This window comes from Haemaphysalis longicornis, unplaced genomic scaffold (genome assembly GCF_048455015.1).
Source record: "Haemaphysalis longicornis isolate Haplotype H1 unplaced genomic scaffold, Haemaphysalis longicornis Haplotype H1 scaffold_12, whole genome shotgun sequence".
NCBI lineage: Eukaryota > Metazoa > Arthropoda > Arachnida > Ixodida > Ixodidae > Haemaphysalis > Haemaphysalis longicornis.
This window is the reverse complement of record NW_027526225.1, coordinates 17,721,994-17,737,240: the sequence shown is the minus strand read 5'-3', so window position 1 is coordinate 17,737,240 and position 15,247 is coordinate 17,721,994.

Sequence of the window (15,247 nt, the reverse complement as noted above, 5' to 3'; positions counted from 1 at the left end):
ACTGATATAAGTGTTCATCTTTCTGTAGAAATTTAGACGAACGCCTCAAGAGGGGAGGAAGAGTTAGCCGCCTGAAACGTTGTACTCTCGGAGCAGATTGCCGTTCTTGTGAAAGCCGTCTCCACCACACGCCGATGCATAACAACGAACATTGGGCTTCCACTCTTTCGCCTTTGCGGTGTTGTGGAAGACACCATGGGGTCTCGAACACGTTCGTGACCCTGAAGCGGCGATTTTTTTCCAATCAGCTATTTCATTTTTGTGATCGTCCTTTCTTTGCTCATATATTCTGAGTCTTGCCTCTCTGTTCAAACAAGCTAAGCGTTAAACTTTGCGCGCTCAGTGTCAAAATAACTGCGGAGATCTGCCCCAGTCAATCCCAAATCGTACGCCTCGTTCATTATTCTTTACAACCCGGCAATGTACATGCTAAATATTTACGCGGTGCGAACGCAAGCACCAACGGGACTTCTCTCTATTGAAAACGCGTCGCGAATCCTGGCAGCCTCGCAACTTTTCATGAATGATTGATGGGCCGGATCGCGCGAAGAGTTATGTGCCCGTAGTCGTGGTTGAAGCAAACACGAACACGATTAATATCAAAAAAGAGAAAAACAGGTGAAGCTTAGCAATGGCGTGATAAAGAATTGCACACCAAAAGATTTTGTACATAAAGGCCCGTGGAATACAGAAGTTAGGGTGGAAACGAAAGGCAAGTCATACGATAGGCCGATGTAGTCATTGCAAATGGTCCCGAAGGTCAGAGGTGGGCTGTCAGATCAGGTCGGTCGATGGTCTATGACACATTGTCGGTGAAGCTGCACGAAGAGGTGCTCACACCGGCGTGACAGTTCCGCTGCGAGGAACGTGGTGGTGGCTTATGGCTAGCGGCGGGAGGAGAGAGCTTAGGCCTCCCTCAAAACGAGGCCTCGCTGCCCGCGCTCTGTGTCACCGACACACCGCTCAATCGTTGACAGACACCGGCCTCTCCCGGCAGCGTCGGAGACGGTCGTCGGGCCCTCACCACGACGGGTGGCCGTCCTCTATTTCCCAGCCGGGTGGTAGCTCGGACGACAGCGTCGGCGACAGTCCTCGGGCCTACACCGCGATGTACACCGTCTTGGTTGGTTGGTTGGTTGGTTGCCTCAGACCAAGGCACATACACACGCGGGGGAGTGGCCTAGAACCTTTTTACCTAGTCATGATGTGGCCTATATCATTTTAAATCCCAAAATGTAGAAAAAACCAATACAGACCAGAATTTCTTATTATTTCATTTTAGATAATACGAAAGTATAGTCAGGAAGAAAAATAAAATAAATGTGATCGCTTAGCTGACTAGCAGGGAAACCGGCCTTTCGCCGCAACATAAGAGTGAAGGGTGGACACAACATCCTCGTGGCAAAGTCCTAGGGCGGAAGCACCTAGTGACAGAACCTTGGAAGTAGAGGACGGTGGAGGCGCCTAAAGGTCGACTCCAGATGCTTGCGTCGCATTGGGGAGAAGCTGCGGCAATTAAAAAGGAAATGGTATATGTTATCCAGTTTCTCGCAGAAAGGGCATTGCAGGGATGGAGCCAGACCAGATTTATAAAGAAGAAAATTCAATGGGAGAATTTTGCATCAAAGTTTAGTTATTGCTACCTCGCATAGCCTCGATTCACAAAACATCGGCTTCAATGCATGACGAAGGTGACTATAATCTCTACAAGAGAGAAGGGCGTCTTTGCGATAATTCTAAAGTAGTTGCAAACGTCTAAATCTCGCCCCCAATACAAAGCTATAATTTGGACATTGCACGACCGTAGAGCTGCTAAGAGACATACTGACTAATTCATCAGCCACTTCATTGTATGAGATTCCTGCATGTCCTGGAACCCACACTAGCCTAACCTCACAAAGCTAATGAGGAACAAATGACCTTAATGTGCGGATAATTGAACCTGTTTCGGATGCTAAGGCGGAACACACAGAGAGGAGTCAGAAAGAATAAGAACATGCGAAAATCTATCCTGAAGCTTTTGGAGAGACAAAATTATTGGCAATCATTCCGCCTTGAAAATAGGAGTGTAATCAGGTAACCTAATTAAAAAGGACCAATCGAGGGACTCAGAGAATATTCGACTCCAGCCTTCCATCACTTTGCGAGGCATTGGTAACAATGACGATATGAGAATGAAGGCTTGACAAATATTCCTCCAGCAGTCCATTGAGGATTCAATCCCGCAACATTGTGGCGAAAAATCTTGTGAAAAGGAGTCGGAATATCGAACAACAACTTGTTCGAACAAAACCTCGTTCGATATCTCGAAGGGCCTGCGATAAAAACACCAAATTGTGGAAAAATCTTTTGGCTTTTTTTAATCTCTCAGGGGTTTAGTTTTAGTAAAATTCATCAATGCTCAGTTCTTACACCCTAATGCGATTGCGCTTCTCAAATTTCAAATTTCTGCAACCAGCAGTTTACCCTGGCGTTCACATCAAAAGTTTAGCCTTTTCGGCCCGCCATAGGCACACATTTTATAAATCCGTTCCGCCTTTTCAGTGACTTCGCAGGGCAAAATTCTTCAAATTGCGTTTGTGCATTTCTAGCAGTAGCTTTTATGGATGAATAAGTGAAGGATTTTTTGGAGTATCTTTAGGAACAACCATTTTTTTCCGAAACTCAGAATTGCCCGAATTGTGTCGGTTGGGGAGAACACTTAAACTACTTTCGAGGTAATCTCAAGGGCTACACATGCCAAATAAAGCACTTTGATATGTGAACGGGTGAGAAACATAATCACGAATTTACGAAAATAATATATCGCTTTTGCCCCGGCTAAAAGTACAATTTCGAAAAATCCCGCTTTAGTGAGCACCTACGCCATGCCACAAATGTACTTTCGAAATTTCAATTATCTAGGTCTTGAAGTTTTGGTTGTGCATTGATGAGTGAGTCAGTGATTTAGTCAGTCAGTCAGCGAGTCAATCGGGTACTTGTCTTTATAGGTATGGAAAACGAAATCTATATATAACTAAACTAAGCGCAATGAGACGGGTTACGGGTCACCTGCCCAGGCAGCACTGCCAGTCCGATTCTTGACTGGCGAACCTACAGCTGTTCTCTAGAATTCTCGGCCATCGGCAATGAATTGGCCAGCGTTGAACATAAGATAAACTGTTTGAATACGGCCACCATCCTCTCCGCGCATTTTCGGCAGCCAATGTTGTAAAGTTGGTGAGCTTGCGCTCGTTAATCGTAAACACGGCTTTACCTGGGCGAACGTTACTCAGACGTTATATGGCGGATAAACCATCGCCGATCAATGGCACTTTCTTCAGCAACATTAATCAAAAGACAGGCGGCAGGTTTCCCGCCACCGAGCACTCGCTTGTTGCTTGAAAGCGGGTTTTTAAAAGATGATCAGCTTGCACTCGGCCGCCAAGCGACCGCTTTCTTTCCGCTTGCCGGGGAACACGTGGTGAATGGCTCTTGTCCGGTTCTAGAGTACTCGTGTTTCGTCGGCAGCCGTTGTGCTAAAGTTGCTTCAGAAACGTGCGTTATCCGGTCCGCTTATGAATCTGAACGCTCCTGCTCTTTGAAAGGTGAACGGCTGATGTCTGTCACAGGTCTAGCACCGCCCGTGCCCAATCCCCGGAATTCAAAAGGTCATGCGTGGGCTTACGCTCAGCCACGGAACAGTGTGCTGTATATACATGTACACTCATGGAAGAAAGATTGAGAACACGAAAATATTGAACGAAATGCTGCAGATGAAAGAATATGGATAATTAATGCAAAATAATTGCTCGCTAGTGGCATAATCGGAAAGACACATTTTCAATCTTTGTTGCTGTTATATAGTCGCGCGATTATTTCCCTTGCATGGAACGAACTAGTGCTATTTGTGTGGTCAGGTTCATATTTTTGTGTTCGCGTGTCGTTTGTCCATTATACGTTTTAAGCCATTCTTTAGACTTAAAACCAAAAATAAATGTGTTTTGGGCTGAAACAGGAGGTTGCGTAAAACAACTCGTGCTTTGCGAGCCTGTACAGAAACCTACCGCATTGGTAGAGACGCTGACCCCATTCGTATTGTAATTTTTGGTGCAAATAAGAACGTAAGCTTTGTGATGAACCGCGACGCCGAGGAGGTTAACGATGAATGTTCCGGGCGCACAACGCATATTACCTAGAGTAAAAAAGTCCGCCCTTTTGGCGGTCTCTTGGCACTCTTTATTCCTCGGGACGTCAAAATCACTGTACGCAGAACGTTTGTCAGCAAGTTTCGTTGCTCGTACAAGCCACCTAATACTAATTACTATGCGGAAATATGTATAGTATCTGTATTTAGGAGCATTCATCGCCACAGCAGTAATTACATGCAATTGGCCCAGGTCGTGCCATCAGGCAACCCTTTTCGTTCGCCTTCGGTGTTGATGGAACAAAGAAAAAATTCCCCGCATTTCCCCGAGGGGAAGAATGTGAAAGTGCGAATGCACGAGTTGAATTTGCGCGGTTCGGTAATGTTCGTGAAAGAGAGATCACACACACACAACTACAAAGAAAGAAAGACGCATTTATTCACAGACACCTATTTGTGTTGTCGTTGTACTTGATTGCTAGAGCGGATCTCAGCTTTGAAATTTCATGTCAGTACTCCTTTAAGTGGGTGCATTAGCCCTTCTCACGACCGATTCCTGGCCAATCCCCCACGTGGGCATGTGCCATGTCAGCAGGAACAACCACAAGAATGAGCCATGGGGACGCGGCCAGGCAGCGCGCGCCCATCTCCCCCCGTTGCTAGGGAAGACGAGGAGCGCGCACCCGCAGCTGTTGCTATGCGGACTACGGCGGCGGACGATTCAGGCTCGCTTAAGAAGTGCATTCGCACTTAAAAAAATTGTATGTACTATTGAACGAGCTCCTGCCATTAGCACCCAAGTAGCAGTCAAGTAATGCGCTAACATGGTCCGGAGCAGCGGCGAAAGCTCGTGGCTTCCTGGACTGAGAAAAGGCCACCAACCGTGATAACAGTGCTTTGATATTTTTTATCGTCTTGTTACTGCATGAAAACCTTTCCTGGCACTTTTTCGCGTTCTGTTTCTTTGGAAACTATTTCTGTTTTCTTCAAACAGTTTGTAGTTCAGGAGCACCTAGGTGGAGTATATTTCACATTGCTGTAAATACTATCTACGCTTACATCACAGCTTTTGATCCCTTCAAGCCATTTATTTTAGCATTTCTAAGCACCCTTCATAAGGTCTGTGGTTAGGGCCTTTAACATAACTGTCTTGATAATAAAACAATCACTGAGTGAGTGTGCTTTTTTCTCGGACTGTGTAGTGTACTGTGAGCTCTTAACTTTGAAAAGTAACGCCATTTGTGCTTATGTAACTTCATTGCAACCTTTTCATTTAAAAGTGGCTGGAGCTTCAGGACATGGGCTGTCTGGCACGATGAATAGCAATACCAGTACGTATTGTAGTTAGGTGACCCAAAGGGGAACCCAGAAATAGAACTGGACCTATAATATGCGTTTGAGTGTTTGAGGCCTTTAGAGAACGAATTATGCTCACATAACTTGTGGGAGTTGTTTATTCTTGCATCGCCACAGCAATAATAGTAGTAGGTAGCCCTTTCAGCTGCAGGATGCCCTGCATATTTAAGACATTTGAATTATGTTGGATGTAGCGCTTTATATGTGCAGAAAGTGAGTTCCTGTTTTATATTTTTTTGCACATGATGTAGTGCCTGTGCAGGCTTTGCGGGTTAGGAGTCCTTCAACGTCTGCTTGAGGCTAGGCAGCTGTTATGTCATAATGTAGTAATGTCAGTACGCACAAGGTCATGCGGGTGCAGTACCAGCGCCACAAGAAGTATTTGGAATGCTGGAGCTGTGGCCAAACTCAGGTCTGTGTAGTGCACCAGCGATAACTGAGAGGAGCATATCATATACGCATGCATAGCGAACACGATAACCCCTTTATACATATTGACCCTTCTGCATTACCGTGGCACTGAACATTATGCATTGGATGTTGGATGCAGAGCCAGTGGAGTTATGGGGCTTTTAGCAGACACTTCTGGCAGCATAGCATATATGCTTCCAGTGAATGTGAGCTAGTTAAGCTGAATCTCTTCTGCATACAGGAAGGCACTGTTCTTTTCTGTAAATAGAGAGTCCTGACATTCTTTGGCGGAATCTATGCACTCAGTTTACATGGGTTCCTTGTCAGTGGTCAGTTAATCAGCCAGCTGTTTTGCAATATTCAAGCAAAATAAGAACAATGGGAATGTTATGCTGGGTATGCGTGCAAGGTCCCGAAGTTATTTGTGAAGTCGAGTTGTGAGTTGATCTCTCGATGGAATTTTTTTCTTGCTTTTTTTCCATTCCAGCTCACCCACCCCTTTCTCTGAAATGAGATCATGTCTATGCTACTGAGCTGAACTGTTTGTGGCACTTGGAGTGAGGCATCTTTATGCCTTGTTTCTATATGTCGACTGCGTACTGTGACTGCTCAAAATGCTGTAAGCGCAGTGCTTGCATTATGCGCACAGGCTCGGTTGTTGTGGCATGACATATGAAGGAGTTCAAATTTATTGTAAACAAATACATTTTTCTCGAAGGAAAGCGAACCGTTATGCTTTCTTTGCCATCGTTTGTTTATTCTTGCTCAGTAATAAAAATGTTGTTTTTCATCTATATAAAACGTCTTTAGGGCCTATGAATGTGTGCAGACAAAAGTTTACATGTTGGGTTCTGTTTTTAAATGAGGCATAGCCAAATGTTACTCAAGATAACGAGTTCGCTTTCTGGAATCGTAAAAATTGACGATTTCATTCTTCTGGGCCAGTGAAGTGGCCGCACATATTGATGGGGTGGTAATTCTGCCGACGCATCAACTGCCTGGTCATCATATTGAACATATATTTCGCTAGATAGTGTGCGAAGGACGTGAAAGAAACGAATTGTACCAAAAAAAATAAAATTGGGTGCAATCAAAAGTTTGGTTCTTTGCACTACAGGGTAATGTTAGTACATAAGCAGCATTTTCTGTATTTCCAAGCTTGACACACTGACAGTGTAACACACCCGCAGCTAGGCTCAGTGGCTAAGGTGTGGTGCTGAGCCCATTTACGCAGGTTTGATCTTGGCCACGGTGGCTGCTTTTCTGATGGAGGTGAAAAGCGAAAACACTCTTGTCTCTACATTTCAGCTTAAGTTAAAGTTGCCCAGGTGGGGAAAATTAATCTTGAGCTCTCCACTACTGCGCGCCTCATAGCCCATGTGCAGCTTCAGCGTGTTAAACCCTGGAATCAATGAATCCGACGGCATAACGTAACCACGTCATTTTTATCAGAGCCTTTTGGGGGGATGAAGGGACAGACGTTGCTCATAGCAATGGCAAATAAAATGCATCAACGGTACGGATGGGCAGGTTTACCTAAAGTAGACCCTGCTGGCTTGTGCTCCTGCATGGTCTACTTTAGGTAGATATTGGGGTCCAAGGCAGTGCTTCCTAATGATTTGGCCGCAACCCCCCTGTGTACCAATTACTTTGTGTGTGTTTACAATGCGCAGTATTTAGTGTCCACTTATTTTGTGGCCAGAATGTGAAGCAGTGGTACCTGAAACAGTCCTTAATCTTTTTTTGATACGTCAAAAGCTTTTCTCTTATTGATGATCGGGCACAAATAAGATTTCATTTCGTTGTTGCTTACAGTCTTGCTCCAAGGTCGAGAACTAGGCTAGTTGGTATACATTCATGATTTATCAGCGCAAATTAAACGGGACGAGAGAGGAGTACATAACACGAGCGCTCCTATCCTCTCTCGTGTAGTCCTCTCTCGTCCCGTTTAATTTGCGCTGGTAAATAATGAACAGTCTTGCTCTTCTGATCAAGGTCAGTCTTAGAAAGCCCAGAGAACATAGCGTATGCTATTTTTGAATTGTGCCCTTCCAATAATAATGCCAAAGACAACCACGTACCGTCTTTACTGAATTGTAATGCGCCCATGATTGTAACGTGAGGGATGACTTCATCGCATCCAGAAAGAAAAATTAAAACCACAAAAGTAACGCAAGGGCCAACTTTCTGTCGCGCAAAAAAAAGAAGAGCCGCCAAAGTACTCACGTGAGGCCAGTGGAATTATAGAAAAGCACATCTATTTTTCAAACACTTGGGCTAGGCACCCCACTGTGACACTTATAACTTACCAGGAAGCCCATCTGTCGAGCAATATAGCTTGTTTTGAGCGTTATCAGTTCAATACTGACCGCCAAGAGGCGGTTGCACTGTTTGGTGATGAAATCAGGAACACCCTTTTGTAATTAAACGTGGCAGGTGTAACAAGGCCCTCGGAAACCTTTTAGGCCGGGTTCGCTCGTAAAGAGGCGCTCTTGCAGTATCTTCCATCCACAGACGGTCGATGTTGACTCTTCGGGGAGCTGTCGAGTTGCCGATTTCTTGGCTGCTAAAAAAGCGTGGGCCATGCTGAGTGCGACACGTTGCCGTAGCAAGGGGAGCTGAAAAGGTGTTGAAACACGTGAGGGCAGTGAAAGCTACCTATGCCTCAAAATAAAAGTACGGCACAAAAACAAAAAAGAACGCTGGGCACGCTGTCAACCACAACAAACACAGAAGCACGGAAACGGAAAAAGTCGGTATTAGCTTGTAGTGGGCCCGAACAGCTCTGGCATATCTTGCCGACATAGATTGGGAAATAGTCATAACTGTAGCCATTGATGACAATTTTGTTGGATCATTGCAATTTTTAGGCAACTTGAATTGCGGTATTCGATTGTAATACAAGGGTTGATTTCAGGTTACAAAAAAACGTGTTATAATCGACTAAATACAGTAACAGTTGTATTTGTATTTAACCATTTAAATTCAAGTTAAGAACTGTATGATATTCTTCACCTCCACCCCGCACGGGGCACCTTGAGTATTCATGGTGACGGTATTGGCGACACCGCGGACCCCGAGCCCCCAACATAAACTGTAACCTACCATGGTGATGTGTTTAAAGGTGAAGGGTACAAGCCTCAAACGGTGGCCGTCGGAGCCCAGGTCATGCTCCGGCGGATGGGCTCCCTGTCTGTTTACCAGGCAGGGAGCTCCGGGACCTCTCAGGCTATCAGGGTAAGGTTTGAGAAGAAAGTACCCCCGTCCCCTGCTTCTTTTACATGCCATATGGTAAATCGTAAATCCCCCCCCAAACATGATCGGCCCCTGAAAAGGGGCCGCACCGAAGGTTCATTTCCGCCACTCCCAACCCTCAGTCTTCCAAAGCCCGATAACTAGCCCCGTTTTTTGGTGTTGGAATCCAGTGACCAAGAAAAGCCTCTTGCATCACAGTCCGTGTTCCTAATATGGAAATTTCTGGAGGGCATCATTGGTGACAAATATAAGGCCAAAAAACAAAGAACTGGAGAAATCCTGGTTGAAGTACACAACCAACAGCATGCAAAGATCCTCCTTGAACAAACTCGCATAGCCACACTTGAAATCAGGGTGACACCCCACCGGATCCTGAACAGTACTCAAGGTGTATCTCCGAAGTAGACCTGATGAATGAGACAGATGCTGACCTGCTGGAGGGCCTGAGAAATCAGGGTGTGACAGCTGTGAGGCGCATAACTATGAGGAGGGATGACAAAGTAGTTTCGACCAAGCACATTATCCTTACTTTTGACAGGTCCACACTCCCAGAGTACGTCAATGCAGGTTTTGTACATTGCAATGTCCGGCCCTACATTCCAAACCCGCGCCGCTGCTTTAGGTGCCAGCGGTTCGGGCACGGAACCAACTCCTGCCGTGGTCGTATGACCTGCGCAAAATGTGCTCAGCATGATCATCCATCCGATAATTGTCCATCATCAACCCTCACCTGTGCCAACTGCCAGGGGCCCCACGCAGCGTGGTCCCACACTTGTGAGAAATTTAAGCAAGAAAAACAAATCATTAATGTAAAGGTCACTGAGAAGATCACCTTTCCACAGGCGAGAAAGAGGTTCGCCTCTTTCCCTCTGGGAAGGTACGCCGACGCAGCTCGCCGGGGGGCGGAGCGGCGTATGGTGTCCACAGGGACCCGACCCAGTTCAGCGAGTCTGACCTGGTCCCTCACCCGCCCCCCCCTCCCCCCTGGGGTGCCTCAGGCAGCCCAATCCGTCGCCACGCCGCTTGCTGAGGCAGCAGCGGTTGTGGTGACAACCTCTTCTGTAGGGACCGGTGCCGCTCCCGTCCCTGCCTCCCCGTCCTCCAGTGCGTTGGAGGGTGCCGACCGGATGGACACCGGGGGCCCCGCATCGGCTCCCACCGCCACCGCACCTCCTGTGCCACCTTTGGTGTCCCGGACGCCCTCGGCGGTGGCGGCTCAAACGAAGGGCTCCCGAAATGGGGCCAAGTCCGAGGGGCCTGGTCCGCCTGGCACCCTTCTGGCATCCGATGAGGAGATGGATGTCGTGCCGTTACTGCCTGCAACGCAGCGCAAGGAATGGCCTCCGATGTCCAAGCCGACAGAAAGGCCTAGAAATCCTAGAATAACCGCCCCGAAAGACGACACATGAACAAAAACACACACACACACACACTCCAGTTATTCTTAAATTTAAATAATGGGAAATAAAAACATCATCCAATGGAACTGCAGAGGCCTCCTTAAAAATCTTGACGATGTGTATGAGATGCTGCATGCCAATCAGCCAAGTATCATGTGTCTCCAGGAAACCCACCTCAATTCTAAACAAACAAATTTCTTGAATAGGTACATGGTATTCAGAAAGGACAGGGTTGGCTGCACACACTCTTCAGGAGGTGTGGCAATTGTCGCCCAGAAATCTTTAGCCTGCCACCCTGTCACTCTGAACACTGTTCTTGAGGCTGTAGCAATCCGTATGATATTATTTAATAGGTTGACAACGGTATGCTCCATTTACATCTCTACTGATCATGCACTCTCGAGCTCTGACTTCGAGGCACTGGTCGACCAGCTGCCCGAACCATACATACTAACAGGCGACCTTACTGCGCACAACTCTCTTTGGGGCTCCTCTAGAATGGATGCCCGAGGTCGCCTGATAGAGAAATTGCTCACATCTTCAGGAGCATGCCTTTTCAACAAAAAACAGCCGACATACCATAACTTAGGACACAATACATACTCGCATCTTGACTTGGCTATTGGCTCTGCAATTCTCTTTCCATGTCTTGAGTGGGGCGTGGGCACGGACCCATATGATAGTGACCACTTTCCCACTTCCCTAACGTACATAGGTAAAGTCCCATGCAGTCCATCTTCCCAGAACAGGTTTAATGAACCAAAAGCAAACTGGAGTACATTCACAGAAACATCTAAACTACACCACACAACCATAAAACACCTATACGTGGAGGAAGCAGCCCAACTCGTCACGGCACACATACTCGATGCCGCCGAAAAGTCCATGCCCCAGGCCTGCAGTGCGTCCCGCAATCCAAGGAGGCCCTGGTGGAACGAGGACTGTAGGCGGGCGCGAGAGGCCCAGAACAAGGCGTGGGGTGTCCTTCACCGGTACATCACGCAAGATCATCTCATTTCCTTTAAACGGGCAAAGGCTCTTGGGAAGCGTGTGCGTCGTGAGGCGAAACGAGAGAGTTGGCGCGCCTTCCTCACTTCCATCAACTCATACACCGACACCCACAAAGTCTGGACACGGATACGCAAGCTAAAAGGACAACAGACACACAGCCTGCCCCTGGTTAGCACAACAGGGGACACACTCGAAGACCAGGCCAACACGCTTGCACAACACTTTGAACACGTGTCCAGCTCAGCACACTACACAAACACTTTCATGAAACACAAAACATCTGCAGAAAAAAAGCCCTTACACGACAAAGACAAATCAAAAACTTCTTACAACTCTGAATTCACTCTCTATGAGTTGAGGGCTGCCCTGAGCACGTGCAAACCTTCAGCTCCAGGCGCAGATAAGATTACATACACCATGATACAACACCTACACCCAGACACTCTTGAAACACTCCTACATCTATACAACAACATATGGCTTTCGGGGCACATTCCTCGCTTTTTGAGAGAGGCCATAGTAGTGGCTATCCTAAAGGAAGGGAAGGACCCTTCCTCTCCCGCCAGTTATCGTCCCATTGTCCTGACAATCTGCCTGTGTAACCTCTTTGAGAAGATGATAAACAGGAGACTCGTGTACTTCTTAGCGTAGAATGGTCTTCTCGAGAGCTGCCAGGCAGGCTTCAGGGCGGGGCGATCTACCAACGATCAACTCGTTGCATTAGAGGCATATATAAAAGATGCTTTCCTCCATAAGCAGTACTGTATGACAGTATTCTTTGATCTAGAAAAAGCGTACGATACCGCGTGGCGGTATGGCATCCTAAGCGACCTCAAGTCCTTCGGCATGGCAGGTAACATGATGAACACACTTGCCAGCTACTTGTCTCAAAGAACCTTTCGTGTGCGAGTTGGAACTGCACTCTCTAGGGTTCATGTGCAGGAAAATGGAGTGCCGCAAGGTGGAGTTTTAAGTTGCACCCTTTTTATTGTGAAAATTAATTCCCTTAGGAAGGCGCTGCCACCGTCGATTTCCCGTTCAATCTATGTAGACGACGTTCAGCTCTCCTTTAAATCCTGTAACTTGTCTGTGTGTGAGCGCCAGGTCCAGCTTGGTGTTAACAAGCTAGCTGGTTGGGCAGATAGCAACGGTTTTAAATTTAATCCAGGGAAGTGCACTTGTGTCTTGTTTTCCAAGAGGCGTGGCATCCGACCGGATCCAGACATTCAACTCCACGGTGTCTCGATTCCTGTAAAAAAGGAACACAAGTTTTTAGGTATAATCTTTGACGAAAAGCTCACATTCATCTCACACATGAAACAACTAAAACATAAATGCTTAAAAACAATGAATATCCTGAAGGTTCTCTCGCACATCTCTTTTGGTGCTGACAAACAACTTCTGTTGCGTGTTTTTACCAGCTTGATAGGTTCACGATTGGACTATGGCAGCGTTGTCTATGGGTCAGCCACTAAAACATCCCTCAGAATGCTGGACCCTGTGCTTCACCTAGGGCTCCGCTTGTCGTGTGGCGCTTTTCGGACTAGTCCAGTCGAAAGCCTGTATGTAGAGTGCAACAAATGGAACCTACAACGTCAGCGAGCAACCCGCCGCGGTGGCTCAGTGGCTAAGGCGTTGCGCTGCTGAGCATGAGGTCGCGGGTTCGTTTCCCGGCCGCGGCGGCCGCTTTTCTTATGGAGGCGAAAAGCAAAAACGCCCGTGTGTACGAGATTTCGGCGTACGTTAAAGATCCCCAGGTGGTCAAAATTAATCCGGAGCCCTCCACTACGGCGCGCCTCAGCACCTGCGTTGCGTCGGCGCGTTAAACCCTACAATCAACAAATCAATAAACGTCAGCGAGCATACACAGACCTCCTTTATGCTTTTAAAATTTCATCCATGCCTCACCATCCTTTTAAATCAGTTTTTCAGGATACCTCCATGACTGAACTCCTTCTAAATCGACCATCGTTCTCTGCGCCCTTCTCTTGCAGAGTTAGAGAGGAAGCGTCAGAGCTTGCTGTCTATTTTTAGATACCATCCAAAGTTCTGTAACAGATTTCATAGCACCATGGCATCTCCGCCCTGTCTCATGCGACACATCATTCACACATGTAGATAAAAACCGAGCTCCCACATGTGCAATTCTGCAGCACTTCTTGTGTTTGCAGCAGAAGTGCCAATGTTCTGAATTTTATACGGACGCCTCTAAAACTTACACCTCGGTGTCCTGCGAGGCGCATGGGCCCGGCCTTAGTGTCACTAGAACTCTTAACAGTAATACAAGTATCTTTACGGCAGAGGCTTATAGTGTACTTCTGGTTGTTAATGATATCCTTCAAAGCCACATCCCACAATCCATTATATATACATATTCTCTCAGTGTTGTGCGGGCGTTGTCGTCAACAAATTATTCAAAAAATCACGTTATAAATTTAATAGTCAAGGGTATTATGTCTGTGTATGTCCACAAATTTGAACTAGTCCTTTGCTGGGTCCCTGGCCACTGTGGTATAGCTGGGAACGAAGCAGCGGATCGAATGGCTGCTGCTGCTAGACTCTCGAATGCAGTAGACATAACCACATTACCCTACACTGACGTGAGACCGCACATCAGACAACAACTTCGCAAAACATGGCAAACACACTGGACTGAACAGACAGACAACAAGTTTCACGTAATAAAGCCACTCTTAGGACCATACACCACCGGCACACGCAATAGATACACTGAAGTCGCCTTGGCCAGATTACGGATAGGGCACACTCATGCAACGCACTCGCACCTTCTCACTGCATCTCCAAGACCTCTGTGCAGCAGGTGCGGAGAGGCCCTATCCGTAGTGCACATACTAATCACATGCAAGGCACTTCACACAACACGACACAAACACTTCAGAGAACTCTACAGACAACATATGCCCCTACATCCATCGTTTTTTCTAGGTGACGATGCCAGTGTTTCTGTGAAACGTGTGTTTGAGTATTTGTCAGACGTCAAGTTTTTAAACCTCATTTACTATCACGCATCATGAAATCTGGCCCTATACACCAGCCATGCTCATTGTCGTTTTGCGGTTTCACTTTTGTTTTTACTGACTTTACTTAGTGTTTAAGGTTTCACCCCTCATATATGACTATTGTTTTGGCGCTCTTTGCCCCAGCTGGCCTTGCGCCATAAACATCCAACCATCATAATCATCTTCTTCACCTCCACTATTGTTTTGATTGTTCAGCATACTGGAGCATGACAGCATAATGTGAAGTTTTCAGACTGCCTAGAGATGAATGAGCTCGGGTTGCTCATGGAAATTTGCTGAAGCACTGATTGAAATCTTGAAAAACTAGGGAAATTTTGATGCATCAGTTTGGTAGACGCCCTGACTATAGACCACAGTCTAATTTTCCAATCCTCTCAGGGTGACGCCATTGTCCCATGATTGGTGTGGAGCCGTGCAGGCATTTCCCGGGGGACAGCGAGAGCAGCCATGGCTCCGAGCCACATGCCACCAGCCGCTTTGAACTGCGTATCGTGCGGCTGATTCGGACACCTAATCGGATTCGAAAATTGGTAAGTTCATTGTTAAAATGTTAGCAACCCACAGTTTAACAGTGCAGTACAAAGTGGGTTAAAGGCGAGTGAAAGCTAGTTGCATGCGAGGATCGCGTATGCTGTACACAGGACGCA